The sequence below is a fragment of the Nicotiana attenuata genome, chromosome 3 (genome assembly GCF_001879085.1).
Source record: "Nicotiana attenuata strain UT chromosome 3, NIATTr2, whole genome shotgun sequence".
NCBI classification, from domain to species: Eukaryota; Viridiplantae; Streptophyta; class Magnoliopsida; order Solanales; family Solanaceae; genus Nicotiana; species Nicotiana attenuata.
In genome coordinates, this window is record NC_031991.1 from 27,192,023 (window position 1) to 27,207,490 (window position 15,468).

The 15,468-nt window shown below is 38.6% G+C and overlaps 1 long non-coding RNA gene across 1 annotated transcript; it reads left to right on the plus strand.

The window, feature by feature from the left end:
- On the plus strand, window positions 1,987–4,946 carry LOC109223438. Its single transcript, XR_002067573.1, has 2 exons — window positions 1,987–4,190; window positions 4,282–4,946. It is a non-coding gene; the product is annotated as an uncharacterized LOC109223438 (long non-coding RNA).

Here is a 15,468-nt window from a genome sequence, read left to right on the forward strand (position 1 = left end):
TATATTGTATTTTGAGGTATACCGGAGCCTTGTCACCGATAAATTTCATATTACTCTCTTGTTTACTTAGAAGCTCCGTAGACATGATGTGGGATGTGTTTTGTGCGGGGAAAACAAAATAAAAAAGTTGTTGTGGTTATCAGATGTTTCCACTTCTAAGGGTGTGCTTGGTATGAAGGAAAATATTTTCCGAAAAATGTTTTCCAATTTTTCCATGTTTGGTTGGCCTAAATGTTTTGGAAAATATTTTCCTCATGAACTCATTTTCCTCTAATTGGAGAAAAATATTTTCCTTATTAAGAGAAGGGAAAATATTTTTCAAAACTCCTTCTCAATCTTCCCTACCCTATTCCCCACCCCCACACCCCACCCCACCCCACCCCACCCTACTAAAATAAAAATATTATTAATAGTACTTTCTTTTCATGTTATAGATAGATTTTTCATTTCAACAAATGAGTATTTTTTTTCATGATATAAAAAAGTATTTTTTTTTATTTTAAAAAAAATACTTTCTTTTCATGTGGAAAAAGTATTTTTTTATTTCAACAAAAAAATTATTTTCTTTTTATGATATAAAAAAGTATTTTTTTTCATTTCAACAGAATGAGTATTTTCTTTTCATGATGTAGAAAAATTATTTTTTTTATTTCAATAAAATAAATACTTTATTTTTATGTTGTAGCAAGAGTACTTTCTTTTTCGACCAAAAGAAGAGTATTTTCTTTTTAGTTACTGAGCACAAATTTCAACGTTATTTTTTCGTAGAAAAGTAAAGTAGCACATTAGTTCCTTTGAGTTTGTGTGAATTTTTAGAGATTTGGGTGAAGGGTGGGAGCGGGGAGGGGGAGGGGTGGGGAGTAGGAGTGTTCATGGTTCGGTTTGGGTCGTTTTTTCCCTAAAAAGAAACCAAACCAAGTAAGTCGGTTTTCAAATATTAGAACCAAACCAAACCAATTAAGTCGGTTTCTTATCGATTCGGTTTTTGTCGATTTTTTTCGGTTTTTCGGTTATTTATCGGTTTTTTTCTTAAATATGATACATACACTACCAAACGCATATTCCGGGGACTACATTTTCAACGTAACACTATCAAATCAATTGGTCATTGAGAAATCTATCATTTACCAAGATATATTGATGATATTTGAATCAAATAGTGATGAATAATTTAAGTACTCAATTAAAAATCGGTTATTTTTAACACGAAATAAATTCTTGTACTTAGTAAAAGAAAACTACCAAGCAAACTAGAATGTAAAGGCAAAGAATTAGATGATTATAATAGCAAAGAACTAGACTAAAAATATAAATGACTAAAATGTACCATAAAATTTTAGAAATTTTATATAAAAATATACATACATATAGGTGTAATAATAAATTTAAATAGCTACTTTTATAGTCGGTTTGGTTCGGTTTTTTTTTTGAGTTATTTTTTGATTAAAACCAAAATCAAACCAATTTTGATCGGTTTTTAAAATTCAAAACCAAAACCAAACCAAACCTAAAAAGTATCGGTTTTTTTTGTCGGTTTGGTTCGGTTTTTCGGGTTTTTATGAACACCCCTAGTGGGGAGAGTATCATAAAAAATAAATTTTTCTAAAAAAAAATATTTTCTACTCTCTAACCAAACACGAAAATATTTTTCGAAAAAAGTTTTCCACTCACCAACCAAACAAGGGGAAATAAGTGATAAAATCAATCATTTTCCATTAAAAACTTTTTCCTTCATACCAAACACACCCTAAGTATGAACTTGTAATCTTTTCGTAAATTCAATTGAACACAATTCAAATGATAATTAATATAATGCAATTCAAAATTGAAATCAAATAAATTTTTATTTGAACGCGATTTTTGCATGTCTTTTAAATATTTTAAATTATTAATTATTATGGCTTATAATAGTTTTATATAGTTTTAAATATATAAATTTATTTTATAAAACCTAAAAAATCGAGATTAGAATTAAGAAACTTAACTCTTAAAATTAAGAAGAATGGCATTGATTGCGATGGAGGGAGTACAAGACAAATGAAAGTCCATCACGATGGCAAAGTATCAAAGAAGAAATCTTCCCTAAATGTGAATGTGCAATAATATTAACTACTCCCCTGTGAGGGTTAAGCCAATAAGCAGTTAACAATTATTCAAAGCCGGTCAACATTCCAACTGTTCGACAAAATGATGCAAAGAAGAACAGACATGGAAGATTAGAAACCCAAAAAGGAAAGGAAAAAAAAATTCTGACATTCAAATTCATTGTTTTTGGATATCGGAGAAAATGCCATTCAACGGCGTATTATTAGTGTCAGTGGCGAAAACATCAGCAGAAGTTTGGCAATTCTTATCATGTCTGCCAGACCCAATTGAGAGCGAGCAGCTATTGGATCTGGTCATCTGCTTCCCTCTTCAACAATTGGGTCGGTTAGCTCTTTGTGTTTGGACTTTCCTTTGTGTCCCACCTGACCCTTATTACTATCGCCGTTACTCTTACAATTCTTCTGCGTCTTCTTCATCTTCATCATTTTATGATGAGGAGGATCTTGTTGGTGCTTCCCCTCCTGTTGCAGCTCCTCAATATTACTATGATTCTTCTTCTTCTTCACATTCGGATTGACCCTCATAAGCTAATCTAATTATTTTGTAAAATAGTTGCCTTCTTGCCCTGTTTGGTTTTCTGTTTTTTTTTTTTTTTTTTTTGTTGTATAATATCCATATCTGTTGACCACTAAAGAAAAGGAAAAATATTTGTGCAAATTTATTGAGCTTATCTTACATTTTCCTTGTTAAAAATATGTTTTTTTTTATTTGGGGAAAGGAAGGGGGGTTTCTTGAGCTGTATGTTACCTGTCTAAGAGAACATTTTTAGCAAGAATTTGATGCTTGGCTAGTAGAGATTGAGTTTGGAGATGTGTTGGAAGATTGTTTTGAAGTTCCATTGAGTCTTCTTGTGCCAAAGACATTACTTATGTGAATTCTGTCATGGATCACTGTAGAATTCTATTTTGGGATTCCGTCATGTAACTACTCTACACTAGGATTCTATGTAAGTTCTCTCTGCTTGTGTATGACATGTTTAGAGTAGTATGTGTGTGTATTTACACAACTGCAAACTTTAAATCCTGGTATAAAACATACTAATTTCCTTCCCTTTTCCCTGTTTTGCTATGAGCCTGAAATATGCCTTAGTAAAGGAGTGTGCTGATGGGAGGCTACTCTTATTGGTGGGAGTTTAAAAAGTTTAATTTTCTTCCCTTTTCCCTGTTTTTGTTTGTCTCACTTTCTTCTTCCCTTCAGATATCTTATTTTTCGGTCACCTCAATGCTTAAAAGTTAGTATTTCTTATATTTTAATTGAAACATCATCTATTGCACCTGGGTATAGAGCTTTTGTGGTTACAGATAGTTGTCTGTAGGTCACAAAGAGTAGCTGTAAAAGCAGCATGCTGGTAATGCTGCTGAAACTGAGCCAGCAATCTGCTTACATATTCATTGTGGTTCTCCAGCTTGTTAGGTGGAAAAGGATAGACAAATTGTAGATTCTTCTTTAAAAGATACAAAACAATCTAATTTCCATGTTTTGGCTGTAGCAAATATGTCATCTATGCTAGCTATAAGAATGGTGAGTAGGGGATTCTGAGGAACAAATTGATTGTGGAGTTACTAATATAAGTCCGGGTGATTACAGGAGTTGGAGATAGATGGATACCACCATGTCTAGCATGCACGTCTAGCCCTCATTTCCGCACTAGCTAACTTCTAATTAGTTAGCCTTCTTCACCAGACTATTCCATCTCCATTATTTGTCCTTCCCACTTAAAATTTCAAGAGATCACTGATGGACAAGCTGCAACTTGTTTCCATTTTTTCTATTTATTGCTTCAGTATTAACCAAAGACTTATAGTATCCTAGTGTAGTAAAAGAGCAGACCAGTAATAGTCCATAGTGGTAAAACTGACGGGCTTAATATTTGTTGCTATGGAAGCCACCATTACTGAAGGTTTGTTATTGGGAGTGTTTGCATTTCCATTAATGCAAATGTTAAGCATGCTATGCACCATAGCCTAATTTGCTGCACAATGAGCCGGCAAGAAATTTTTGAACTCATGTGCACATTTGTTCTATCACCTATGCGTTGTGCCATCTCTTGCTGATTGCTTGGGTTTCAGCAGAGCTATTAAAAGGTAGGTCTCTTAATTTTACTGTTTCCTAGCTGTGGAGATAATTGACTTAAATTATGTGTTCTATGAAATCAATGTTCATGTACCTTTGCAGATGAAGAGAATGTCTGACAGTCTGAAGTCCATGAGAAGGAATAGTATGAAGTCCTACTAAGTGATCAAAATTGCTTGGCACTGTGATCAATAGATTGACATCAATGCTTCATTAGGAGATGAAAGAACAAGTGCTTCAAGAAGGGATGATTCACATACTCTCAAACTAGGAACTCACATTACTTGAAGAGTATATGGATCTTAGGGCCAATGTTTGCATTATCTCATAAAAGGTGACAGAAAACACCAATCAAAGTCTAAAAGACCGAAAAACCACCAAACAAAATCTATGATGTCAGAATCTAAGACTCGTAGTAGTCACTCGAAGCATCATTTCACCCAATATCCTAGAAATGAATACTTAGGTACCAGAATATATGATTGATGGAATAACTTGTGGTAACAGCGTATAAGTGTTTTCAATGGTATGGAGAAAATGTAACATATATCTATTTATTATCCTCTGTTGAAACTGTCTCTTATGAGTTGCTAGAGGTCTAACAGTATTTGATTATTCATGGCTAATAAGAATTTCCTAGGCACCGAGCATGTGCTTATGATCTGTGTATAGCCAATACGGCACAAGGATAGTATTATGATCTTTCTTTGGTCATATTCTTGTAGTAATATTTCTTTGAATGTGTTAAATTTGAGATTCTATGTTAACTGCTCTGCTACACCTGCACCAGATGCTGCTATTTAGGGTATGAAGAGCATCAACTTGATTTTATGTTTCACAGAACAGATGTCTTGTTTCTAGGGCGAGGCAAGAACTCGAGCTTTGGTTGAAAACATGTTTCCTCTTCTTCCTATCCCCAACATTCAATGGCTCTTTCAAATGACCAGGAAACCTTGATGATTATTGTTAAGTTGTTATTCACGCTAGTTATTTTGATCCAAAGGCTTTCTCAGATGAAACTCTCTTCAGTTTCAATTTCTCTGTCTATGAAAAAAGCAATGCATAAAAGGAAATTGTCGAAGTCGGGTGTTGTGGATTGGGATCATATTTTGGAACTCTTTCGCATCCATGAGCTATCTTAGTGTAGATGGGGAAAATTGTCTTATATCCCATTACAAATTTGGCTTTGGCTTTATTAACATTGCACTTCTGCTAATATCCAATGCCTTCTAAAGCCTTCACCTGGTGGTTAATTCAGATGGAGGTTACTTGAGGCTTTTACTATGTATGTAGTAGAAGAAGACATCTTTCATTCCCTTCTCATTAAACATACTCAAATTTAACTGAGAAGCCCAAAAAATCAACTAGATTTTACTTTCTTTTTTATATGTTTGAGAAAAGTGGAGTTTTATCACATAAACTGGTAGAATATTATGCTGTCTTGAAGACATTTAGAGCCCGTTTGATCAAGCTGTCAAAAATTGATTATTTTGAAAAATATTTTTTTCAAAGTGCTTTTTTCAAAGGTACTTTCGAAAAAAAAAAGTTTGTGTTTGGCCAATTGATGCCTTTTGCAATATTTGATAAACAAATTATGTTTGGCCAATCTTTCTAAAAAGTGCTTTTGAGTGTAAAATGATCAAAAAGGATAGTACCAAAGGCTTATAATTAGTTTAAAGAGAAAAATAAATTTAAATATTTGTTGTAAGAGACTTTTATTATTTTTTATTTAGTTTAATTAAAATATAAAATATAAAGTAAACATACATATTAAAGATTTAAATCAATGTAATATATATAGTTATACGAAAGCAATAATATTGTCTTGTATAATTACTTATATATTTACATGATGATTTGATTAATCAAAATACATCATTCAGTATAAATTAGTAGTCTATTCCATAAATTATTATATATTGATAATCAACTATGAAATAATAAGCAAAGGCACTCACACATGATAGCATTTCTTAATAATTTTATCTCTAATTCTATCATGCAACGCCTCCATAATAGTAGAAGACTTGTCTTGCATTTCTAAAGGAATACCAGAAGGCCAACCTCCTTCCTCAATCTCTGCAACAATGTCTCCATTAGCATAATAGTTGATTTTCTTATCAGTAGAAGAATGTCGTTAGATGAAATTATATATAGCCATGGTAGTTGTAACAAAGATGAATTTGAGTGTCAAACTTGAAAGATGATATTGAGTGTACAATAGAAACCTATTTTTTCAGACTCCAAATGTTCTTTCAAACTGTAGTGAAAAAAAATTGAAAGCCTCATTTGGATTTCTAAAACTAGAGTTACGCTTGAAATCTGGGAGATGATATAGCTCACCTTTATATGGTCCTAAATAACCCATCATTGTTGGATTGCCTGACTTAACTAAATAATATTTACCTACACCAAGTAAACATGAGTTAATTAAGATAGTAAAAATAAACCGAGATATTAAAATAACATAAGACATAGTATTATTGTTGCATATCTAATGGAGGATGGGAAAAGTTAAGGTTTTGCCTTTTAAGTGCTTGATCAAATATTCTAGCATTATGTGCAGTAAATTCCCACCCAGGCCATACAAATGTGAAGCACATGTCCCAATTACATACATCCATTATGTTTTGTGAAAGTGAAGCCTTTTCTACTAATGTATTTGATTTGTTCCTTAGAGCGACCAATTCAAGGTACATGCATGCCATCTATAGCTCCAATGCAATTTTTAAAATATGGTCAATACTTGTCATCTTCTCTTATTTTAGAGTGAATGTCAGAAAAGGTTAGATCTTTTGGCTTAATAATATCCATAGACAATTTCAAATATGCTATCAAAACATGATGAAAATGTCTACTAGCAGTCTCTCAAGAGTGTTGGAATAATCCTTGAATCATTCGATTCCCTACACCATCTCCTACGACCAATAAAATCATCTCCTCCATGCTCATTTTTCTTGTTGCTTTCAATTATATTATTCATTTATTATTTTGCATAAGTCAATAAATATTTTTTTATCCTAAACATCTCATAACATGTCTTATCATGCCCTTCAAGTATCTCCTTGATGAAATAAAAGTCTGTATGAGAAGTTATGCAAGGAGTTTTAGACAAAATTTTAAATAATATTCTGATGCGAGGGTGTCACGACCCGGATTTTTTGCCCTCGGGAGTCGTGATGGCGCCTACTAGTGATAGCTAGGCAAGCCAACCATTTGTATTATTTATCCCTTTTTCCCATTTTAATCTTTTAACAATTAAGATCCAACATTATATAAACAGCGGAATTTAATAAGCGGAAGAACAAAATATAACCATTTAAACTTTACCGATACAAATCCTTAAACATAGACTATCAAGAACTGGTGTCACAATTTCACAAACTGTCTAGGAATACTCAAATAAGGGTCCGAAAGATAAATACAACGCTGTCTCTGAAATATATAAAAGAAACATAATGAAAGGATAGAAGGAGACGCCAAGGCCTGGGGACGCTGATAAGTTAGGATTTTAACATGATTATACCCCTACTTGCTATTGCTTTTGTTATGAATTGCCACAAAATAGTCCCAAAATGCTAACAAGTTGCGCTTGATTGCAGGTTTGAGCGACAAGATGACAAATGTCAAAGATCGGCTCAAAACGGAGTGAAACCTGCCAAGTGTCAAAGACCAATCGAAGTGGGGAACAAGAAGACCTAGCGCGGACCGCACTGTTTTGCCACGCGGCCGCGCTAGGAGATTCAGAGACTGGTTCTTCAAGGGCATCCTGCGCGGTCCGCTCTCCTTTTTACGCGGTCCGCGTGGATGAGATTCAGAGAGATGGTGTTTTGGCCAAAGTACTGCCACGCGGCCGCGCTCCATTTATACGCGGTCCGCGCCTGTCCTCAAATGCGGCCGTGCTACATTTCTGCGCTGTCCGCAGTCCCAACTTCAGAGAACAGAGTTCAAGAGTCCAAGAGCCAACGCGGTCGCACTCCCTTTTTGAGCGGTCCGCGCCTACCCCGCAGGGGCATTTTTGTCCAGATTTTCTAGCTCGGTATAAATAGATCTTTTTAACATTTTTAGGTCATATTTTAGCTGCTGAACAAGAGCTGCGCTTGTGAGAAGTGTTTTGTAGCCTATTTTGGCATTTTTACTCTTGAATATTATAGATTTTAAGTAGTAATCAATTATTATGTTCATTTCATCATCTATTTCTACTGTTTCTTCTTTAATTATGTCTAGCTAAACCCATTAGCTAGGGTTGTGGCTCAACCCTAGTGTGGGTAGTTAATGGGTGTTGCATTCTAGGGTGAGATTGAGATTGGGTATTTGTTATTTGGGTTGATTTTGTGTTTCAATCTAGAATTTGTGGTTGCAAACATGAATTCAAGCTTAGTGGGTCTAACTCTTCTTGAGAGAGAGAGAGAGAGAGTCATATGACCCTAAAAGTTAACCCAACAAGGAATTGGGATGGACCCATGAGAATGGTAGTCCCAATTAACGGGTTAAACCTCGAAAGTGTAACTACCCTACTTGAGCCCTAGTTGCCCGGTCTAATTGGCCTACCTAATTGGTCTCGAGAGAGTCAATTGGGCAAAATCGTTCTCTCTACCGAGAGGTGTGAGAATGAGTGCAATTGTGCAACGGCTATAGCACTAAACCCGGATTTATCAATCTCCCCTTAGTAGCTTCTACCCGCTAGCTAGCCACCTAGGTAGCGTCACAACCCTAGTGCCTTTTCCCTATATTAAGCACAACTTAGCAATATTTCCTTAGCATTATTTAGCTTTAATCCTTAGATTACAATAGTAGTTTTAATATAAAAACCCCCAAAAAATGTTAGGAGTGCAATTAGAAGTACAAACGCAATTCTAAACAAAACAAGCAATACAACTCCATTCCAAGCTCCCTGTGGAAATTTTCGACCCCGATCCACTATTCGGGTATTAGTTATTGCTACCCACTCTTCCTGCCATTGTGTAGTGTTGATACGGCCGCAATCAACTGTTTGGCGCCGTTGTCGGGGAGCTTACGGTGTTGACTATCGGCTTAGTTAGTTTTGTGTTTTGCTTCTCTTTCCTTCTTGTTTACTAATTCTATTTGTGTCAATCATTCAGGTACTATGGCTCTTAATGCAAACGGCCCTCTTGGCAACGTGAACGCGGGGGAGGAGGTAGAGGATGCTGAGCCCGAAGAGGTTATACCACCTCAAGTTCCACGTAGAGGCTGTCCGGCCAACGCAAATGACAACAATCCTATTCCAGACCCTCCTCCGCCACCGCCAAGAGCAGTCCCAAGAGTTCTTCCTAATCAAGGGTACGCGAGTGCCATCGTTCCTCCCCGAATCCGGGCATGGAACTTTCAAATCACAAATGTCATGTTGACCTTGCTCGAGCAAAAGGGATATTTTACGGGCGCCTCCGACCAAAATGCATACAAGCACTTGAAGGGGTTCGTAGATACTTGCTGGGGCAGCAAACAAACAAACGTGTCAGAGGATGCGTTGAGATTGAGGCTTTTCCCGTTTTCTCTTCGGGGTAAAGCGTTGGACTGGTTAGAAAGGTTACCAAATCATTCTATCACCACATGGGATGAATTGGCGGACAAATTTATTGCCAAGTTCTTTTCTCCAAGTCATATGGCGGCTCTTCGGGATGAAATTTTAGCTTTCAAGCAAATGCCAACGGAACCATTGCATGAGATCTGGGAACGATATAGAACAATGGTGAAGGAGTGCCCTAACAACGACATGACTGAGGCGATGATCCAGCAGACTTTTTATAGGGGCATCAACACTACGAATCAGTGCATTGTGAACCAATTGGCCGGTGGGAACTTTATGAAACTTTCTTACCAAGAGGCATGTGATGTACTTGATGAAATGGCCGACACCTCTTCGGCATTGCAAAGCCGAGCGAATGTACCCCAAGGTGACCCCACGGTCATCCATTTGCACAAGGAGTTGAATGACCATGGCCAAGCTATTGCCGAACTTACAACAACAATGAATCAGTTGGCGAAGGCGCAATTGCAACAAGTACAAAATCCGCACCAAGTCAATGCAATGGAGAATGTTTCTATGCTAAAAAGGAGGCAAAGAGGGCAACAACAACCTCAAGGTAATGGTGAGTGATTAGGTCGCAGCGGACTCAACCTTTGGAAGAGTGGGCGCTAATACTTTTACCCAATAGTGGTATCGGGGTCAATTTCCACAGGGAGCTAGGAAGGGAGTTGGATATTTGTTTAGCCTAGAAATGCGAGTTTGCTTCTAATTGATCTTCTATCATTTTTGGGTTTTTTGTGATTATCAACTATAATTTAACAATTACTAATTATAACTAAATTATGCTAAGATATTAAGTCTAGGTTGTATGCAAGATAGAGAAAAGCACTAGGGTCGTGGCATTTACCTAGGTGGTCAACTAACGGGTAGAGATTCCTAATACGAGAATGATGATTATGGGGCTTATGATATAACCGTTGCACGATAACACTCACTCTCACACCTCTCGGTAGAAAGAATGATTTTGCCCAATTGACTCTCTCGAGACCAATTGGGTAGGCTAACAAACCAAGCAACTTAGGGTTCAAGTTGGGTAATTACTCTCTCGAGGTTTTACCCGTTAATTGGGACTACTATTTTCATGGGTCCATCCCAATTCCTTGTTGGGTTAATTTTGGAGTCATAGACACTCTTTCTCAAGAAGAGTCAAGACCCACAAAGCTAGATTTAGTGTTTGCAACCACCAAATCCAAGTGAAAACATAAAAATAACCCAAATATCAAACACCCAACATCATTCAAGCATTAAACAATCATACCCATTAATTATCCACACTAGAGTTGAGCCACAACCCTAGCTTATGGGTTTAGCTAGCCATAATAACAACAGAAATTGAAGGAGAAATAGATAAAATGAACATATTAATTAACTAGAAGGTAAATCTACAAGAATCCACGTTAAACAAGATGAAAATGCCCAAAATAGGCTAAAACTTTTGTCTCACGAGTGCAGCAGCTCTCCTGTATCTAATTCGTGTCCTAAAAATGGCAAATATTCTATTTATACTAAGTTAAGAAAAACTGGACAAAAATACCCTTGCGGGGTCCGTGCGGTCCGCACGAAGTTGACACGCGGCCGCACTGGGTTGCTTGACTTCTGAGACTTGCCTTCTGAAGATGTTGACGCGGACCGCACAATGATGAAGTGCGGCCGCATGATGACTGGCGCGGACCGCGTGAACTTGTAGTGCGGCCGCATGAGTGGCTTGTGATGGTCTCTGGACTTTTGTGGTACGGACCGCGTGAACTTGTAGTGCGGCCGCATGAGTGGCTTGTGATGCTCTCTGGACTTTTGTGATGCGGACCGCGTGAACTTGTAGTGCGGCCGCATTGGCTGGAACTGAGAATGCCAACTCTCTGAACTCCTATGGTGCGGCCGCATGTCATGATGGTGCGGTCCGCGCCAAGTTCTGAATATCCTTGCTTTCATGATCTTTGACACTTGAGCAGGTTTCACTCCGTTTCGAGCGGATTTTTGACTTTCGTCATCTTGTTGCTCAAACCTGCAATCAAGCGCAACTTATAAGCATTCTGGGTGTATTTTATGGCAAATCATACATAAAGCATAGGCAAGTATGGGCATAAAACGTGTTAAAATCACAGTTATCAGTGAGCAATTTGACAACAACAATGATGGTGGTGGTTATTCGAACGAGTGTTATGATGATCAAAGTGAGGAATGCCAATATGTCAATAACTACCAAGGCAATAGAGGAAATCAAGGGAATCAAAAATGGCTCCCCTAAGGCAATTGGGGCAATCAACAAGGAGGCGGAAATTGGAATAACAATAATCAACAACAAGGTGGTAACAATTGGAACAATAACAATCATAACAACAATTAGGGTAATTAAGGAAACAACTAAGGCAATTGGAACGGGAACAACAACAATTGGAACAACAACAATAGCAATCAAGGAGGGTGGAATAATGGTGGTAGGGGGCAAGGCTTTCAAAGGCCCCCCATGTTCCAACAACCAAACAATCCACCCCCCTTTCAGTCGCAAGGGCCTAGTTCTTCCGGAAGTGATATGGGACGGATAGAGATGATGTTCGAGCAGATGATGAAAAAGAACCAAGATTCTGACGCACAATTGGCTTCACATAACACATCTATCCGGAACCTAGAGGTGCAAATAGGACAAATTTCTCAAGCTTTAAATACCCGACCTAAAGGTGCGCTACCAAGTGACACGGTAGTGAACCCAAAGGGGGGTAATAATCATGTGATGGCAGTTACAACTAGGAGTGGAAGAGGCGGTGATGTGCATACCTCAGATGAGAATCGAGTTGTGAATGATGTAGTTGAGTCGCATGATGATGATGTGCCGTTGAGTGTTGACAATGTGGTTGAACCAATAGTGACAAATGAAGTGCGGATTGATATTGATGATGAGGCCGGGGTAGAGACTCAAGATGCTGTGAACCCGTCTAGGGAACACATTATTGATATACCCGAGCCGGCGGTGCCCAAGGCTAAGGCACCCGTGCCTAGGCCACCTCCCCTTACCCGCAAAGATTAGCAAAGCAAAAAGGAGACAACCAATTCAAAAAGTTCATTGAAATGATGAAGAGTCTTACTATAAATGTGCCATTGGTGGAGGCCCTTGAACAAATGCCGGGGTACACAAAATTTATGAAGCATTTGGTAACCAAGAAGAGGTCGATGGAGTGTGAGACAATTAAAATGACGCACCAAGTGAGTTCTATTGTTCATTCTATGGCCCCAAAACTCGAGGATCCGGGTGCTTTCACTATCCCGTGCACTATTGGTAGTGCGGATTTTGCTAAAGCCCAATGTGACTTGGGTGCTAGTATTAACTTGATGCCATATTCTGTTTTCAAGACCTTGGGGATCGGTTAACCGAGACCAACTTCCATGAGACTTCAAATGGCGGACCGATCTATGAAGCGTCCTTTGGGCATAATTGATGATGTACTTGTTCGTGTTGATAAGTTCATATTGCCGGCGGATTTTGTGATATTGGATTGCGAAGTGGATTTTGAGGTCCCAATCATTCTTGGAAGACCATTCCTAGCTACGGGGAAGGCATTGGTTGATGTGGAAGCAGGGGAGTTGACATTCCGTGTGGGTGATGAGAAGGTGGTATTTCTTGTGTGCAAATCAATGAGACAACCCAATAGCACGAAAGTGTGTTCATTTGTGGACATTGACACGGCGGTGATAGTGGATGACACAAGTGCCTTGATTAATGTTGAAGATCCTCTTGAAGCCGTGCTTCTTAACATGGATGTCAATGATGATGCCGGTAGAGTGGAGTGCGTGAATGCATTGCATGGAATGGGTTCATATTCATATGAGCCTAGGAAGCTATCTTTGGATCTTGAGAATCGCAAAACTCCGCCAACCAAGCCATCATTTGAGGAGCCACCGGTGTTGGAGTTGAAACCACTTCCTCTACACCTCAGGTATGAATTCTTGGGCTCTAATTCTACTCTTCCAGTTATTCTTTCTTCTTGCCTTACTAACTTGCAGGTTGAGGCCACTGTGGAGGTGCTTTAAAAGCGAAAAAGGGCAATATGATGGACTTTGGCGGACATCAGGGGAATAAGCCCCGCATTTTGCATGCATAAGATCATCTTGGAGGAGGATGCACGGCCATCTCTTGAACATCAAAGGAGACTCAACGAGGTGATGCAAGAAGTAGTAAAGAAAGAGGTTATCAAGTGGCTTGACGCCGGTGTGGTTTACCCGATCTCGGATAGTTCATGGACCTCTCCGGTCCAATGTGTGCCAAAGAAGTGAGGAATGGCGGTAGTGACCAATGCCAACAATGAGTTGATTCCTACTCGGACAGTTACGGGTTGGAGAGTGTGTATGGACTATAGAAAGCTGAATAAGGTGACAAGAAAAGATCATTTCCCACTACCATTCTTGGACCAAATGCTCGATCGTCTTGCGGGCTGGGCCTTTTATTGTTTTCTAGATGGCTACTCGGGGTATAATCAAATTCTCATTGCCCCGGAGGATCAGGAGAAGACAACCTTTACATGTCCTTATGGCACGTTCGCTTTCTCGAGAATGCCATTTGGACTATGTAATGCCCCGGCAACCTTCTAGAGATGTATGATGGCAATTTTCACCGATATGGTGGAGGATATCTTGGAGGTATTCATGGATGACTTCAGCGTGGTGGGAGATTCATTTGAGGAATGTTTGGTGAACTTGGATAGGGTTTTGGCGAGATGTGAAGAAACCAACCTTGTGCTCAACTTGGAGAAATGTCACTTCATAGTGCAAGAGGGAATTGTATTGGGTCACAAAATCTCAAGGCAAGGAATTGAAGTTGATAAGGCAAAAATAGAGGTTATCTCAAGGCTCCCTCCCCCTACTTCTGTCAAAGGGGTGAGGAGTTTTCTTGGTCATGCCGGGTCCTACCAGCGATTCATTAAAGATTTTTCAAAAATTGTGAACCCGCTTGGCAAATTATTAGAAAAGGATGTCAAGTTTATTTTTGATGAGAAGTGCATGGAGTCTTTTGGGCTATTGAAACACAAGTTGACAACAACTCCTATCATCACCGCACCTAATTGGGATTTGCCTTTTGAACTTATGTGCGATGCGAGTGATGTAGCGGTTGGTGCGGTGCTAGGCCAAAGGATCAAAAAAATGTTCCATCCTGTGTAATATGCTAGCAAGACGATGAATAAGGCCCAAAGAAACTACACGGTGAAGGAAAAAGAGTTATTGGCTATTGTATTCGCGATGGAGAAATTTTGAACTTACCTTATGGGAGCAAAGGTGATCATACACACGGACCATACAACCCTCCGGTATTTGATGACTAAGAAGGATTCAAAAGCAAGATTGATGAGGTGGGTGCTACTCCTTCAGGAATTTGAATTAGAGATTGTGGATAGAAAGGGAAGCGAGAATCAAGTTGCGGACCATTTGTCCCGATTAGAGGAAGAGGGGAGACCAAGTGATGGTATTGAGATTAATGATAGGTTCCCTGACGAGCAACTTCTTTCCGTTTCTATGTGTGAAATGCCACGGTTCGCGGACATCGCCAACTTCATTGTGACTGGTAACGTTCCGTGTGAGCTCTCTTCCAACCAAAGGAAGAAACTCAAGCGGGATAACTTGGATTTCTATTGGGATGATCCGTATTTGTTTAGAATTTGCACGGATGGAGTGATAAGAAGATGTGTACCGGAAAGTGAACAAATGAGCATATTGGAGGCTTGTCACTCTTCTCCCTATGGTGGCCATCACGGGGG